Source organism: Oryzias latipes, chromosome 8 (genome assembly GCF_002234675.1).
Source record: "Oryzias latipes chromosome 8, ASM223467v1".
NCBI classification, from domain to species: Eukaryota; Metazoa; Chordata; class Actinopteri; order Beloniformes; family Adrianichthyidae; genus Oryzias; species Oryzias latipes.
Genome location: NC_019866.2, coordinates 22,521,170 through 22,526,196, shown reverse-complemented (window position 1 = coordinate 22,526,196; position 5,027 = coordinate 22,521,170). Strand labels below are relative to the sequence as shown.

Sequence of the window (5,027 nt, the reverse complement as noted above, 5' to 3'; positions counted from 1 at the left end):
ATTCCCCTCTTCACTTGCACTCTGATAAGGGCATCTGTCAAGCGGATGAACAATCAGAGCTAAAAAGGTGTGTGATGCACGCTCGAAAGGATCTTACTTCCTGTGGAGGCTAAGAAGATGCTGCGCAGAGGCAGGAGTTTGGAGGAGGATTAACATCACCGCAGCTTCTCCTCCACAGGAGAAACATTCGCTGGCGAAGCTGGAGATGACAATGGCTTCCGCTCAGCTACGCGTATTCTCAAGCAATAACATCGACATCTGTATTATCAACCCAAGAATACCCGTGGTCGAGACGGGAGCAAGTGGTCACGCCACCTCTCTCCCCTCCACCTTCTCTCCTCTCTCCCACTCTCGCCTCCCATCCCCCTCATTGCCTGTTCGATGCTGTGCAGCAGGAGAGAGCCGGAGGGAAGGGTGGGGATTTTACAAACCGCTCCAACCGCCCAAGTCCTGCAAGAAAAAGACGCATTTCATCAAATAATTCCAGGCACACTTGTTGTTGCTGCCCGATCATCTAAGAATTGACCAATTTATGAGAAAATCTTAAAAGATGAAGCACCAACTTCTTTAAAATCCTTTATTTTTACAACCTCCAAACCCCAAAGACAATAGAACAAAATTTATATTGTTTTATGTAAAATTTCACCACATTTTGCTGTTTTTAAACCCCTTGTTCCATTCGACTCACTGACAAATTGTTTCACCATAAAGACAAGAACTACCAATTCATTGCCATGGAAACATCACTCATCTTTGTCTGCAGAGGCCACATAGAGGCGTTACAGCTACATTTGGTTCCCTCAGTCGAAATAAAGAGCTTTGCTCAAGCCTAATTGGTGTAAACATCTCATGGGTTTAAACAGCATCAGCTACAATGCGACAATTAAACTACTGTTGTTCCCCGTAAACACTCTCCCCTCGCCATTCCTCCTGCAACGGCGACAGTATCTCCAGTCAGCAGCAGGCAAGCAGCGAGAGGAAGAGGAGAGCGAATGTGATGGACTGTCGCTCTCACACGAACAGTCGTTTTGTCACTGCGCGACAGGGTGCAATAAAGTTTGCTTTTTTTCCCCTGAATGCATTAGAACCCCTGACTGAGTGCGAGTGAGGAGGTGGGAGATGCAAGCTCCTGCCATCCCCGTGCGTTTATCAGCGACACGCATGCATCTTCTGGAGTGAGGACTGCCCCCGCCTCCCAGCATTGGAAACTGGAGTCCCCCCCCCATGCTGCACACATGAGAGACATCAGGAGGAATGAAGAAAGGGAGAAAAATGAAGAAAACAAAGCAAAAAGGAGGAAGAAAGTGGTACATTTTAGAGGGGAATGAAAGAAAAAGACAAGGAGGTGCTGATGCTGGAAAGGTAGGGAGCAATCAGCTGGTTGGCGTCTGTCATTCAGCTACGTGATTGGCTGTGTCAGGAAGCGATAAGCAGTCTTCACATCCTTCTGCCCTCGTATCTTCAAGGCCCGGGAATCAAACGGTGGAGAACACTGCCGTGCGTTCGCCTGCACTAAAAAGAGTCAACATGAAAGGAGCCGTTCGTGCTATTATTCCAAACACCTCTGCATGTGAAATACCACACCTCGCGGCGCGCTGAGGAGTGTGTGTAGGGAACGCAGAAGAAGACACACAAAAATTGATCTTCACTGGAGGTCGAAGGCGGACAGCATCCCTTGTGGGGCTGAAGGTCCGGGGAGCAGCTTGTTTCTCCTGCTCTTTCTCCACCCTCCAGCTCACCAGGAGCTCTCACATTAGACAGTGTCAGGGGAGGAAGAGGAGGAAGAGCAGCCTCCCTGCTCCTGTAGGACTTAACATCCTAGCTCTTAACAGTCTCGGAGGCCTGTCCAGCAGCTCTCCTATGACAACCACTTCCCTTGTGTCTTCTCAAAGACATCCCCAAATTAATCCTCCCCCCATTACTCTAAGCTTTAACACTCTAGCACAGATCTGTGGGATTACAGAATAGGTAGGTATTATTAAGGTATTACTTGGAATTAGCTTTTCAAAGCGGCGGCTTAAAGCTTTCCATCTGATGATGGTCTTGAGAAAGGAGCTTCTATCATGTATTCTTCTGATGAGTAAAGATCCAGATCACAAGACTCCCCGAAAACCCCCATTCTGAGGCATCCTGAAGAGTAACGGGCATCCCATCATATACACAGACAGACTGTCTGCAAAGCTGCACGTGCATTGCATCACCAGCAATCTCCGGTGTGCTCCCAAACAGCTCCCCACTATGTGCAGCATCAATTATTCAGCGTATTTATCTATGCAATTTGACGGCCTCTCCCCTCAGAAGCTCAGAACAAATTGCGGAAGCAGCTAACATGGCTTGTGGGTCTGCGGCTCCAATCGCTGCGCATGCAAACCCCGGAGGCTGAACTCAAGAGGCTGTAAACAATCGCTTGACACTTATATGCCTTTTTATGATTTGTCAGGCTAAATGCAGGCTGTGAACTCTCGCACACCCCCGCTCGGGGGGCCTCTGCAGGCTCCAGGCGGCGTTTTTCTTTCATGAGGGAGACAGTGGCGTTAAACGGGAAAGACCTGTGGAGCTTGTACAACAAATGCGAGCATCCCTTTCCTCCCCCCACCCCGTTCGGTACGGATGCACCGCTCCTCCACAAACTGGCGTTTAGCATTACACACAGAGGAGCCAATTATCAAACAGATGTCAATGTATGCCTTACAATACAAAGGGGAGCCCAATTACCACACAGATGTTTTGTTTTCCTCATCTCTCCTCCATGTTTTTTTTCTCATTTTTCTCCCTCTTTTTTTTTACCCAGCATCCTCCCTGCTCACTGAGGCCCTCTGAGGATGTCCCTCCCCCACAAAAAGACCCAAAGCTTCATGAGGAGCACAAGTAGAGGTACACACCCGCAGTCAAACAGGGAGCATGTGGATGTCAATCAACAGGGCGAGGGGAGGGGGTGAGAAATGATGGGGGAGGGAGTTTGTGCACATGGCGGGGAGCAGAAGGAGGAGGCCACGGATCAGGACCAAGGACAGCTCCCAGCGGAGCGATATGTGCTGCTTTGCTGCGTTACTAAATGGAAGTCTCCTCTACACACCCACAACCACACACAAACACCCACACACACATACACACATAGAGCTAGAACAACAAGTTAACAATCAACTACTGCTTCTACTAATGGATTCCCTAAGCTTCCACCAATGTGTTTTTTTTTGTATTTCCTCCTAGTCTTCCTCTCTCCTTCTTCCCCTTCCAGGGAGCCTGAAAGACGCAGCGCGAGCTCCGAGCCCCGATGAAACCGAGGGGATGGAACTTTATGTCTCTCTCTGCTGCTTGATCAATAGGAATTTAATGGACAAGGATGGAGTTCAGGGAGTTCATGCCTGCCAACGTGCCGGAGGGGTTGAGCACATGCATGCTGCGAAGCGGGCGGGAAGCCTCGCGCGCGCGCGCGCACCCCATCCACTCATTCACATGAACGTTCCTTCTCTCCGTGGCGCACAGATGCACACACGTGCACACCACGCTGCCAAATGCTCTCACACAACAGTCAAGCTGCGAGAAAGCTACGAGCAGAATTGCAAATGCTGCAGACTCAGTGGATCAGAAGATACTGGCTGGTTGTTGTTTTTTTCCTCCAGAACAGGCTGGGGTTGTTGAATCGCACAGAAAATGAGGGGAGAGATATTTCAGTGAAGTGAGCTGAGGCCAATCGATTGGAGAGGACGCCACGTTATGCCAGGAGAGTGAGCAGCTCCTGTCATGTGGACGTGGAGTTAAAAGAGCAGCGTTTAGTCTTCAAACTTCATGATGCAGAGCTTTAAAGAGAATGTCAGATAAAAAAGGCCCGAGGGCCACATGCGGTGCACCTGACAGTAATGAATCTGATGATCTCTTCTTTTAGAAAAAAGAGGTAAATAAAGTCAGTCAACTCATGGGAGCAGCAGGCCATCGGGTTTGGCTGCAAATAAAGCCACATCTGTTTAATTCAAGGCTTTTACGCACGTTGGAAAAAAAAAGCACAGGTGGGTCTTCAATGAATGAATGATGCACCTCCCCGCCTCCTCTGTGTGTATGTTCATGGAAAGACTCTGCAGATCAAACATTTTCATCCCCCCCCCCCCCCCACACACACACACACACACACACTCACATCAGACTAAACGGACAGCTTTGTGCTGGTCCCCCCACACTGTGACCACACATTTTCCGACTCCATCCGTTCTGTTACGCGGGGCTGAAGTGGAGTGGTGGATGCTGAACAGAGACAGGGGGGCAGCAGCCGCAGCTGCTGCAGCAACTCCGGAGCATTTTGTTCCTACTCACCCCTTTGTTGGAAGTCTGTCAATTCCAGCGCGCGCGCTCAAGTCGACGATAGTATTTGGTAATATCTGGAAATCGCACTGAAGACGGGAAAAGAGAGGGAGAAAAAGAGAGGAGGGTGGAGGGCGGGGGAAACGCCCCCACTTCAACTCTTTTTTCTTCTTTTCTTCCATCAATCTGAAAAAGGGAACAAATTGGGGGGTGGGGGTGAAGAGCAAAAAAGGTGAGGAGAATCAAAGATCCGAGAGGCTCTCCGCCCTTCATCCTCCTTTCAGATGCTGGAATCTGTGGCTCTACTCCTGCGCTCCCCTCTCTCTCTCTCTTTCTCTCCCCTGTCCTCCCATTGTTGCGTTTTAAGCGTGGTCAAAGGGGCGCGGCGGAGGCGCCTCCGCCAGGAGAAGCGGAGCGAGCCGCGATGCGCACCGATCACCGGGTGGTGTGACTCCTCCGGCGCTGGTACACTTATTGGGCGTTGGTCTGATCATTTCAGACAAATGATCGCGATGACACAAGGTCGGAGTCAGAGTCCAGAACTTGATCCTGCTTTTTGGTGACAGCGCATGTCCTATAAGCGCGTTAAACATCAGATCCAAGCTTCATCCGAATGTAACCTTCACCAAAGTGCTGGAGGGATGAACCCGCGGAGGGAGGCGCTCATTAGGCGGCGGCAGGCAGCCTGGAGAGCTGCGCTGTGGAGCCGTTTGCCCCGAACATGACCGCGC

General features: G+C 50.3%; 1 non-coding gene across 1 annotated transcript; it reads right to left on the bottom strand.

The window, feature by feature from the left end:
* Positions 1-209: 209 nt before the first annotated feature.
* mir137 (microRNA 137) lies at positions 210-305 on the bottom strand. The gene has a single exon (NR_107121.1). It is a non-coding gene; the product is annotated as a microRNA 137 (primary transcript).
* Positions 306-5,027: the final 4,722 nt, after the last annotated feature.